This window comes from Labrus bergylta, chromosome 3 (genome assembly GCF_963930695.1).
Source record: "Labrus bergylta chromosome 3, fLabBer1.1, whole genome shotgun sequence".
Taxonomy (NCBI): domain Eukaryota; kingdom Metazoa; phylum Chordata; class Actinopteri; order Labriformes; family Labridae; genus Labrus; species Labrus bergylta.
In genome coordinates, this window is record NC_089197.1 from 9399219 (window position 1) to 9411172 (window position 11954).

Here is an 11954-nt window from a genome sequence, read left to right on the forward strand (position 1 = left end):
GTAATCTAGCTTTATTCTGTACAGCTCTTGCTGTTCAACTTGAACTTTATTTGTCCTCAGAGGGCGATTGGTTTTGCGGCAAGGCAGAACAAGACAGTAAAAAGACAAAATACAAAAGTACATCCAAAAAGCCAACACGGCAAAATGCAAGAGGCACTGCATATAGCAGCCTTCAAGAAACAACAGGGATCCTTGACTGAGGCTTTTAGCATTTTCCATTAAAGTAATCTGCTGAGTCAACGTAAAATATAAATAGGTCAGTTAAATATACATCACTATTTTTAAATGTGCTTTATATGTACTTGTATTGATTGATATAAATGTTAAAGTGGAAATTTAAATCAATTCATTTATTTGGGGAATTGAGGCATCCCTCAAACTGACCAGCTACAGACAGTAAGTAAATATTAGCAGCGTACAGTAGACACTTTTTTGGAGATGTTGATGAAAATATGACTATGCAATCCCAATTCATTATTTAGAATATCAGTTGAGCCTTTGGTTGGGGCTTAGACCTCTGGCATGAGCTGGTGGTCAGCTGAGTGTTGGATTCATGCGGATCATCCATGATACACCCATCATCCCTCCCATGGCTCTGTGTGAGCTGAGCTCTACGAGGATGTTTACATTCCTCATCACTGATCGTGAACTTCAGTTCAGTCTTCTTGGTCTAACCATGCACACCCTCAACAAACACACCACCAAGGACATCAAACAATCCTGGAGATCTGGGAACAACTACTGACTCAGATTCCACTTTTACAACATCTGAAGGAGCCTCTCCGACTGCAAGAAAATACCCAAGAATCATCAAAAAATGTCTTCAAAAACATTGTCCCTCACAGTTTGTCCCAACATGTGTGTGTCATACAGTGCCTGGTCTCTTTTAGACTGAGTCTTTTAGCCATTCAGAGGTATGCAAAGGCTACAGCTTGATCCAATACTGGGCAGCAGACTGTCAGGCCTGACCGACAGAGAACAGGAGGAGCGTTCAAAGAAGGGAAAAGTGATGGAAGAAAATGAAGCCAGGAAAGACTGGAAGACAAAAGCAATGACAGGAGATGCTGATCACCACTTCAGTGTTGAAAATGAAAAGTGGAATAGGGACCCAAAGCATTCAGAATAAAGACAGAAGGACAGCGTGAAAGGGGAGGAGGTCTGATGTGGTTTCTGTAACACAGCAACCCAACAGATTAAAGGGCAAGGGGAGCAGGTTTGTCAAGCTCTGATAATTGAAGTAGAAGTGTGTTGGTGCACAAAATAAAGAATCAGCTATCGAATAACATTCACAAAAAATACCAACTGTTTTTGTGTTTGTGCGCTGACCCTTAGCCCGGTTCTAGACCTCTTATCGCTCCTCCCATCTGTGATATGTTCATTGATTAAAAAAAGAAAGATCAGGTGATCTGCACAATGTGCCCCCCTCTGACCCCAACACTGAGCCAATCGCAGCTTGCACAGGGGATTAAAATTGGAAAGTAATCTCCCATCTTCACCAGAGAAATGCCATCAGAGCGTTTGCCTCCGCAATGGCAGAACAGTTACGAGTGGATTTACACAACGATTCCTGAATCCACCTCCTGAACGCAGCGCTATTCAAGCTTCTGTTTTAGCTCGCACAGCTAAGAGTGCACACATGCTATACCCTCTTTGAGTCTTTACTTATAGGCACAGTGTTGCTTTGAGCTAAATGCTAAAAGCATGCTGGTATACTAAACAAGAAAAAGCTTCCATGCAATAAATAAATAGCTGTGATGTTTCTCATTTTCACCAGATTATTTCAGCATGACAGCAGAATAAAAATCGCTGATAGGCACAAAAAGCCCTTTTTAAGACGGTAAACACTGGGAAAATATGAGCTGATTCAGTGATTTCCCATTAGATGCACAGAGTGACTAATTTCATAGTTTATGACTTAGTTGTATCATCCTTAAATCAACCAAACGTATCAATTCAGGCGCACAATGGGGATCTGAAACACGACATTCTGTTGTGAACATAATTGAATCCACAACACTGAGATATGTGCATGTAATAAAGGCCTGCGAAAGAGGTGGGTGATGGTACAGAGAGATAGAGAGACAGAAGGAGATCCAAGTTGTGGTTTGTAGAGAAATGGGTCAGGCCAGTGAAGAGGAGGAGGAGAGACCAGCTGAGGGAGTGACGGATAGAGAGGCAGGTCCAGACCTCATAAGCTCCACTGGAAAACCCACGATCACTAATCTGATTAATGTACAGCAACAGTTTCCCCTGCAACCAGCCTCCGTCTTCATGGATCTACATATCGGGCACGTGGAGGCCACCACGAGTGTGAGTCTATAAGCTCCTCTGCTATTGCACGTCTGCATTCCAGCAGAGGTTCAGAGTGTACACATCAGGGCCTGGAGGCTCCAAACATCTATACACAAAAACACTCTGAGATACTTTTTTTTTTTTTTTTTTGGGCTTCAGATTCTGTTTCCGTGCCAACAGCTGGCTGTGTGTTGGAGCCTGAGAGACTGCTGTGTCTCTTACTGAAATAAGAGACTCTGTTTGAAGGAGGAAAACGAAAAAAGCTCAAAAAGATGATTGCTATTGACAAAAATAAAACCTGTTATGGTCTACTTTGAAAGCCACTATCATGCTTTGTTCAGATAGACAAGTACAAGTCCCTTAGAATGGCTACAGAGGTACTTCAGGGAATAAAATCTGTCTTACAAAAGTTCATTGCTGCTGCAGTCTTTTAGGATAATCACTTCTTGGATGAGCTCTACCACACACTGTTTTTATTTGGCCTTGTGCCTTTTACAACGCACCACAGTGTGTGTGGCTGAGCTGCAGCTGAAGCTTCACTGAAATGCAAACAGGATGACTTCATTCTCACTGCTCCCCTCACTCCCTGGTGTCATAACAACAGCTAAACTTGCCGAGTGAAGAGTGAGGGAAAACTCTGCACAGTTAGCGTGCTGGTGCCAGAAGAATGACAGATATTGCAGCTGGATGAAGCAGCAGCCCCCAAAAAAATAGAAATCATCTGCCACCACAACCGCAGCCATTTTTGTACTACATACAAAACTCAGATAGATAGAGACAACGTAGAAAATCTGCAATCCAAGAAAGGCGGGACAAATAGACCATTGACTTGGTGCTACTGTAAGTCCTCTCACTTCATAGATTGGTCTGATATGTTTTAGTTCAGGCTCAATCACATTCAGAAGTACGCTTTTAAACTACATCAATAAATTAAGGGCATTCAAAAATTGTCAAAACAAACAAATAAAGCACCGTCATGTTTAAGAATAGGGTTTCCCGAAAGCTCTTCTGTGTCAAGGACATCTGGAGTGGCTACCAGACGAGCAGCCAACGACGTCATGAGCTCAGATTGAGGATTTGGATTCCTTTAGTTTCTGTCATTGTGCAGGTTTCTATTGCATTTTCTGCAAAGGTCTCTTCCTCTCAGAAACAAACTAGCAGAGTGACTATTCCTAATAATACATTTTTAAAAAGCTGAACTCATTCTGGTGTACTTCTGTGTGGATTAGGGGGCTGAGAGCCGAGCTGACACTAGCAATCCTAGCCCTTAGCTATCTGCATGAACAATAAAACAAATACATTAACATCGTTTTTTATTTTTTCTATTAAGGTCTATTTATTGTTATATTTGCACCAAGTCTACTACCTGTACGTTATAAGTACTGTGCATAACGGCCATTTATATTAGGCAAAAAATGTCCAGAGTTCATCATCATTCAACATCAATATAATCACAATCCTACCCTGATCATGAACAACGCCCAGGCCGAGGTTAGTCTACATGTTGGATGCATCACACAGGAAGAACCTTCCTGAACATTAAATGCAGCGTTTCAAATCTAACAGTTCATGTTGTAATAAAGGGAGCACATTAAGATGGTTATGAAGAGGACATGTATAACAGACACAGCACACAAACCACATGTTGCACACCACCGTGTCAGCAGAACTTACCTTATTAAAGATGAAAACAGAGATGGACAGATGTCCAAACAGAAGACACTCTGTCTCCACGGGCCTGAGAGACACAGAGGGACAGACGGGGAGAGAGAGAGAGGAAGATCCCTCAGGAGGCAAAAGCAAAAGAAGGACACAGAGAGGTTTGTTAGACAGCAGAGCAGCATGCGGTTAGATTCCCGCAGCACACCGGCAGTGTTCAGGCGGCGCTGAGCCAGTGGTCTGTTATAAGGCGCTCTGCAGGCTGGAAGGTGGCACATTCTGGGAGTGGAGGTGAAATGCCACACATGGAGCAGGGAGAGGACGGTTAATGAAACAGTCAGAGAGCAGCGGCCCCTATTAGAGAAGGTCAGAGCAGTTAGCTCACACCTCTAAAATTACCTGCCCAGGCGATGAGGTGGGAAGGGAGTGTCCCGTTTAATCCTCCGAACCGGGCAGTAAAAATAAGCTGCCAGTCCACGCATTGGTATTTTTTGCTTATTGATGGGTTATTTCTGAGGAGTTTTTAATTCCCAGAACGATCAGTCGAGACAATAAATCATATATATATGCATATATATATACATTATATATAACTGCATCATTAATATCAAAAATGTTTTTTTTTTCTACAGATGTTGCTGAAATATCAAACTGAACATATTTATCCAAATTATTCTGAATGTAAAAAATGAACAAAACACTATTTAACACTTGGGAAATAATTTCAACTCTCACAAAAAAAGTACTCTTTTTCAAGTTTGGGTCATTTTCCGTTTCAATGAGCAGATTGCTAAAACATTTAGTTAATTTAATCTGCATTAGAAATGTGGGATAATTGGGATATACTGTATAACTAAACCTGTGAAACACAACGGTCTGGCAATGATGTAAAGTATAACTTTGCTTTAATAGTTTACATTTTGGATCAAGTCTAACAGGTTGAACAACAACATACCACAGCCAGATCTGATTTCACAATGTGTTGTTTCTCAGGTCCGACAGATAAGAGATTTCTGAGGCCGATAATAGGGAGAGAAAAAATGCAGATACCAAAACAGCATATTGTGATCTTTCTTAGATCTGTCTTCGATGTTTACAGATAGCTACACACATATTGAGTTGTTTAGTCCCTCAAAGGCTTTTATCAAACACTTGTGAAAAAGATATATAATGAAGACAAGTTTGTTTACAGTTTAACAAATTCCTTTATCGGCCAGAATAACAACAGAGCACTGAAACACAAATGTTTACTTAGAAATTAGTCAAATAAAAACTACATAAAATAAATAATTAACTTAAACTGAATAAACCTGATTATATCGGCACATATCAGAGATAAAATTGGCCGATACTGATACTGTCTCCGATATCGTCAGCTGCCCGATCAATCAATCAATCAATCAATCAATCAAGCTCTAGTTTTTTCTCTTGTACGTCAAAGAAAGATAAAATGATGATGCAAAAGACGAAGCTTTAATGTTCTATTGCAAAAAGAATAAAAATAAGGTTATAGCGCGCCCCATGTATGGAGGCTGTAGTCCTCCAAGCGGGCGTCCCACCTGTGGCTCTTTTCCTGCATGTCATTCACCACTCTCTCTCTCTCCTTGATTTCTGACTCTATCCACTGTCCTAAAGACACCAAACCTTTTTAACTTTAGGATGACAACAACAAACTCAAAATGTGTTCATGAGGAAGTTAAAAGTCTGAGCTTTCTGCTGCCAGAATAAATGCTGTAGCTCTTATCGTTTGTATTTGAGATTAATTTAAGCAGGACAAAGGGAAAAACAATAACCCGACAGAGAGAGAGGTCAGTCTCCAAGGGGTTTATAGGACCACACAAGTGACTTAGTACAAGATGATTGACTGTAAATCCTTTCATCAGTACTTCTGATCATGTTCAAAGACATGAGAGTGAACATTTTTGAAACGTTTGTTAAGATGCCAGAGCCAAGAACCCTCTCAGGCTCCATTCATAACAAACACAATGGATGCTTTCAATTAGAAAACCTGACAATGAAAAATGCAAAACCAACACAAGCTGCTTCTTAAGACATTATTAATGAATGAGAGGGCAGACAAAGCGTGCAAGAAGACATGCTTGAACAAAATCCTATCCCATTTGAGCACCAACAATTGTGCCTTAAGTACAAAATTAAGACATACATTATCCTTTTCATTTCACAGACGTAGCAGAATTTGGCCTTGTTTATATATCTCAGTTGTAATTGCCGTTCCTGTAAGCAGTTATGTCAACATTTCACACTCTGAATAATTCTGAAATTGTACTCCTCTACTTCTGGAAAAGCCTGGACAAGGACAGAACATAAAAACGAAAGCAGATCACAGAGAGGCGGAGTTCAGCAGCAGACCAGAGACTGAAAGAAAAGGACAACTCAGCCTTGTTCCCACACACACATACACACATACACACACACACACACACACACACACACACACACACACACACACACACACACACACACACACACACACACACACACACACACACACACACACACACACACACACACACACACACACACACACACACACACACACACACACACACACACACACACACACACACACACACACACACACACACACACACACACACACACACACACACACACACACACACACACACACACACACACACAGCTGCTCTCCCAGTTCTTCTCCAACCACAACCACATCAGTGAGGCCATGCTGCTTCTCCATGCCAGCTCTTTCAGCTCTGCACTTTGCAAAAGCAGGACTCTGGCATGGCCCAGCTTGGCACAATCTGCTGTATTGCAGTGCATCGCTCGCAGAGATTAACCCAGAACCTGCTCGGCCTGCTGTCCACATCTGACTCCAGAATGACAGACCTAAGCCCTGCTGTCTAGAAATGCAACGCAGAACACCCAGGATTTAAATAAACGGAGGAATCAGAGCTTTAAAGGGGACATATTATGAAAATCCACTTGTACAGTGTTTTTGAACATTTATTTGGGTAACCTGAGAGTCTACTGACCCACAACATGTTAATTAAACTCATCCAGTCCTTTGTTTGTGGTCTGCCTAAGTCTTACAACACAGGGGAAAATGTTCCATTTCAAATTTGCTCTCCTTGTGATGTCACAGTGGGATTCTGGTAAATAAAAAAAACAACCCTCCCCTCCCCTGGTATCTCCACCCATGGACTCCACCCCCAGACTAGACCAATCTTTTGTGCAGGTCTGCCATTTTTATTCTCGCTACAGAGGAGTGATGTCTACGGGGAATACTCGCTTAAAGAGACACAAAACGGAGCGTTCTGAGAGAGCTGGTTTATACAGGGTCACAAACCTCCTCTGGTGCTTGATTCATGTTATATTTTGACCAAAGCACAGCACAGATGTTTCATTCAGACCACAGGGGGACTGTTTGAAAAGGTGGAAAAGGGAGATAATATGTCCTCTTCAATAAAAGGTTCCTAACTGCAGGTTTCTTTGGGAGTATATCTGAAACTGAAGTCAATTAACTGATCAACAGTCTGAGACTATTCGGTTCTTTTTCACATCATTTTCCAGTCAATCGTTGGATGGCCTCTCAAACGTCAGGATTTAATTTTTTACTTTATCGTACAGTGAATTATATTTAATGACACTCCGACAAAAAACCTTGCTGTCTCCTTGCTCTCAAAGAAGCAGCTGTTGGACATATTTCACAATTCTTCTTAGACAAGACAACTAATGAAGACAATAATCAACGGAGACTACATCATAGAATTAACTGAAACGATTCCTCTATGCCGGGGCGTCCTAAACTTTTCGGCCCATGACCCCCCTAAAATAGGTACAAGAGAATGGGGACCACCCACTGTCCATGGAGGTGGTTAAAACATTTAGCGTTGTGCACAGCCAGGGCAGACTTATTGGCCTATCCAAACACTGTGATTAGAACAATTAGTTACTAAACATTAATTTCGTAACTAATTGTAAGAAGCAGAACATGAGTAATCTCTTCAGTCTTCAACTAGTTTTTTTTATTAAATATAATGGTTAAAATATGCAATTTTTGGCTGTTTTTTTTTTTTCATTCTAATATGTTTTAGAAGAATTCTCGTGACCCCTTCTCAGTGTCTTGCGACCCCACAGGAGGTCCCGACCCCCACTTTGTCTCTCTTGATTTAATTTCTATAATCTTAAGTGACTTTTGTTCATCGTTTCAAACTTCATATTTTTGTATTCATGTAATTATGAGTCGTGTTTTAAGTCTTTTTAAAGTTGGTAAATACAAATGAGCAGCTTGTTGCACCTTGCGGGTTGCTTTTTAGCGGCTCTTTTGGGTTAATTATAACTTTCAAATGTCAAGATTTGCACACGAGATGCACATCCAGTGAGATGCCACATACAGATTATATAAACAGGAATATTTTGATGAATTGACAATGGAGTCTATTCTGCCATGGAGCCTGTATGGAGGTTGTTCCTGAATACTCTCACTGTCCCACAATGAACTGAAACCGTCAGGTGCGACTTTCTTTAGTTCTGGATTTTAATGAGCAGACGAGCGAGCCAACCAGAGAAGAGCTACAGCAGACTGTGTGGGAGTAAACGTCCTTCAGTGTTGAATATTTCATGTTTCTATGATATTCCTCTTGCCTGGCAGGATTTGAAGCCTGCAGCTGAAGCTAAGTTCCTGCCTGCCCCACCCCTTCATGAATCCTGCTGTATTCCTGCTGCTTATCAGAAACTTCAAGACTCCCCGCAAAGATTATTAGCAAACAGACCACCTCTAATAATCTGAAGAAACCTTTAGTGGTTAGAGATGATTTCATAACGTTGTGTCCACTTAACACACTGCAAGCTAGCAGCAGCTTTTTAGCAACCATTAGATGCTACTGGGTTTGTCTGTTAGCGTTCAACATAAAACCTCCTGCTATATTTTATTTGTATTGAGTGTTTCCGGAGTTTTCCTTCAAATTAAAGTAAAATTATCAACGTTTTTCTTTCTTTTTTTTCCCCTGGCAGCGCCCACGACCTCAGTTTCAGAGCTCTTCTCACCAGCATTCACTGTTGCTAGGTTACCAAAGTTAACCTCCACTTCACTTTGTAAGGAGTCAAGGACAGCTTTGATTTAATAGCACTGTGTACTTGATATTTGCTTTCCTACGAAAGACAGTAATGTGAAGGCATCGTGTCCTGGCATTAGCAGCAAGTTTCAACCTGGAAAATGACGAGTCAGATTAGTTTCTTCTCCAACATTGTTATTGACAAAGCCGACATCAGAAGACCCGCCGGTCGTCTTGATTCTGTTTGGTCAGTGAAGGAGAGGTGACACTGACGAGTGCAGTACCCTAACGTTGAACTTTTTAAAACTGAGTGCTCTGTGAACACAGCGGCAAAAAGAACAGCTGACACTGAAGTGCTCAGGATGCTGAGCGCTGAAAAACGCTGAACAGCACTTTAATTGTGTTTGGATTGATTTCTATTGTCTTTGTAATTGATTATGTCTTGTGTTTTTGCTCGCCCTCGACAGAACTGGAAACGAGGGACACTTCAATGTCCTTTCGAGAATAAGTAAAGGTTTCAGATTTGTTTTTGCATTGGTTTTATATTGAAAACGGCGTAAAAATAATATAAGTTCAGAAAGCTTTAATGCTACACTGACAGTACATTTTCAAATGTTCATTTAGAAAATGCAGTTATTGAATATGCAGTCATTGATCAACATAAGGTTAATATTTCTATGTTTTGGGGGGCTATGCTACTGCCCCCTAGTGGTCAGAATCCCCTTTAGGCACCTTTAAAATGAACTAAAACCCTCTGGAAGATGAGAATGACCCCAATTCAGAATTTTGATGAATAAATAAAAATGTGTCAACATATTATGTGAACTCTGGGGCAACAAAACAAGCTAGCAGCATCTTATAAAATACCTGTAAGCTGACATGTGTGCAGGTGGGTTTCACCTTCAGCTTTCTGCATGGACACAAACTTCTCCTGTACTAAAATAAATATATTGTCATATTCAGGGCTATGTTTTTAAGCTTGTTTCTCCATAAATGATATAAAAAAAATGAACAAAGGGGATATCAACAATCTATATTCAAACCTGGGGAAGCTTGTAAACATTTCTGCTCACTGTGGGTTAGTTTAGCAGCCTAATGACAGTATTTCACATTTGTTGATACTCGTCGCCAAAGACACATTGGAGTTGGTAAAATTGCTCATGTTGTAAACTTAGTCGTGCATACATATAGATTTAATCGTGTTTACAAGCTTCCACAGGGTGAGCATGTGGTAGCTGCAGACAGGTGAGGTGTGTTACCTGTTTCTCTCCAACCTGGAGGAACAAAACAAGACTAAACTCCTGCAGGAGCTTCTGTCTGTCTGTCTGTCTGTCCTCGATCAGAGATTAATTCAGACGTGTCTCTTCCTCGAATAAATACAGAAAACACAGCAGCTCTTCAGTCTTTTAAGACTCGACAAACTGCGACATGTTGCAAGTTTCCTCCGCAGTCATCCGTCGGTCCCCCTCAGCCATTTATCCGATGACAAGATCCGACCCGAAGCGAAGAAATCCCCCCCCTCCTCCTCCTCCTCCCCGACAAAGATCGCCTCCGCTCCTCTTTGCTCTCGCTTCGGTTTAAAAAAAAAGTTTTTAATTCCCAAAGTGAAATGTTGAGAAACAAAGAGAAATGTTTGTGTTCTTCTGAAGGGGTTAAGAAGCAGTTTCGGCTGGTAGATAATACGTGTCGTCCCCCCTCCGGTGCCTACTGGCGTCTGTGTGTAATCAGATGCTGCTCAGCCACAATATCCATTCATCCTATTACACAGGTTAACCCTTCACTGTCTGCTGCGCGGCTTTATGCTGCCTTCAGGGACTGTGGGAAAAACGCATGTAACACAATGGGCCGTATTGTAAACAAGTCAATTGTTCGTTGAAAAACCTCATTATACATTTTGCTGGAGCAGTCTGCCGGAGGATCTGCACATGGTTTAGCCCTGCACTGTCTGCTGCCTTCAGGGACTGCAGGAAAAACGTATTTAACACAATTAATTATTGGAAATACGTCAATTGAATATGCAATTTTAACAAGTTTGCTGAAAAAACGTTATTATATACACGTTGCTGGAGCAGTCTGCCGGAGGACTTTGGAGTATTGATGCTTTTAAACATTAACTGAAACCACATCTATTCAACAGAAGAGTACAGAATAGGATTAGGGCCACATGAGTAATAAATACTGAGGAAGAAGGTTTTTGTCATTATGCACTTTGCCAAAATAAGGGGGCAGATTATATACGCTTTTTAATCTTTCTGCTCATTTTCATTCAAGATTTGAGATTTTATGTTCGTATTTAATTGTTTGGACTGGTCTATGAATGAAATAAACTTGTATAAATAAATAAAAATAGGACATACACAGTAGGTAAACCATATTGGGCTTGATTGCAAACAAGTCAACAGAATAAAGTGGTTTTTGTTTTTTTAATATTATTTTGCTGGAGTAGTCTGCTGGTGGATCTGAGAGGATCTGAAAGTATTTATGCTTTTAAACACAAACTAAAAACTATATATTCTACTAAAGAGTATGGAAGATTAGGGTCAGATGTGATAAATAAATAATGAGAGGAGGAAGATTTTCTGTCATTGTGCACTTTGAGAAAAAGGAAGAAATGCAGAGAAAAAAGTGGACAATAAAATTGAAATACGATTTTGAGACTTAAGTCGAAACTTCAAAGAATTGTATTTGAACCTATTTCTCATCATTTAATTTATACTTAATATGTCAAAAAACAGAACAAACTACTTTTATTATCATTTCACACATTCACTTGGTCGAAAATGTAATAAAACATATTTATTAAATTCCTGGACAGTTTCTCCTCTCGACACTGCAACTTCTTAAAGTTGATGTAAATCAGCATTTAAACTTTGCACTGAGCAGTAAAATAAAAGTTGACTTACAAACAGCGCCTCCTTGGGACAAAATCAAACACTCTACAACTGAGTACTGTAACTTGTACAA

General features: G+C 40.5%; 1 protein-coding gene across 2 annotated transcripts in view; it reads right to left on the bottom strand.

The window, feature by feature from the left end:
* pacsin3 (protein kinase C and casein kinase substrate in neurons 3) overlaps positions 1-10897 on the bottom strand; it is a 35342-nt gene extending 24445 nt beyond the window's left edge. Inside the window, exons 1-2 of one of the 2 annotated variants that reach the window (XM_020640145.3) lie at positions 10250-10897; positions 3967-4030 (exon numbers count right to left, since the gene is read on the bottom strand). The gene's annotated coding sequence lies outside the window, so the exon portion shown is untranslated. The remainder of the gene's footprint in view (positions 1-3966; positions 4031-10249) is intronic. The other variant, XM_020640146.3, reaches the window with a different exon arrangement.
* Between the last annotated feature and the right edge of the window lie 1057 nt (positions 10898-11954).